We start from the raw sequence: 774 nt of genomic DNA, 5'->3' as shown, positions 1-774 counted from the left end.
AGTGGATCTCACGCAGCACCCGCATCTCCTCCCGCATATCGCCAGCTCGCCGACGTCTTTGCCATCGTCATTGGATGCACAGGTACAGTCGCAGCACCGCAGACCTCCCACCCCCTCCCCTTGCAGCTCTCGCCCTTCATGGCCGCAACAGCATCGCTCATGCTCGCAGCGCTGGTGGTCGACGCTCAACGGGGTCCATCGGGTCGCCGCTGTCACGTTCATCAGCAGCATCAGTTGCAGCCCGCCGGCTTGTCGAGGCGAGAGCTCGTCGTGGTCACCATCGTACATGGTGGAAGCTTCTGCAAACGCTGGTTGTAACTTTGCCATAGCCGGTTGCAGCTTTTGCGGCCCGTCCGTAGTTTCTGTCACCTCCAGGTGAAGCTTTCTTGTTTGCCAATTAGAGCTTTTCCCATCAATAGTTGTAGCTTCTCAGGTGCCGACTGCAGCTTCCACGGTGCCCCGCCTCAGCTTTCATGTATCTCTGGTTGGAGCTTTTTTTCTCACCGGTGGCAGCTTTCTCGTGTGTCGGTTACGTTGTAGCAATTTGAAGTGTTGGTTGTAGCACTGCGTGACAGCGTTTGTAGCAAAAATTGCCGACGCCGGCATGTCCGATGTAGCATAACGGGACACGGGTTGTAGCAAATTTCAACACCAGTTATAGCAAAAATCCCTGGATGGCGTGGCTACAACTTCGGCGAACTCGGGTTGCAGCTCTGACGAACGTGGTTGTAGATTTCTTGATAAACAGTTGTAGCATTTGTCAACACTCCTTGC

The sequence above is a fragment of the Triticum aestivum genome, chromosome 3B (assembly GCF_018294505.1).
Source record: "Triticum aestivum cultivar Chinese Spring chromosome 3B, IWGSC CS RefSeq v2.1, whole genome shotgun sequence".
In the NCBI taxonomy this organism is placed as follows: domain Eukaryota; kingdom Viridiplantae; phylum Streptophyta; class Magnoliopsida; order Poales; family Poaceae; genus Triticum; species Triticum aestivum.
The sequence above is the reverse complement of the archived record's forward strand: the minus strand, read 5'-3'. Positions refer to the sequence as shown.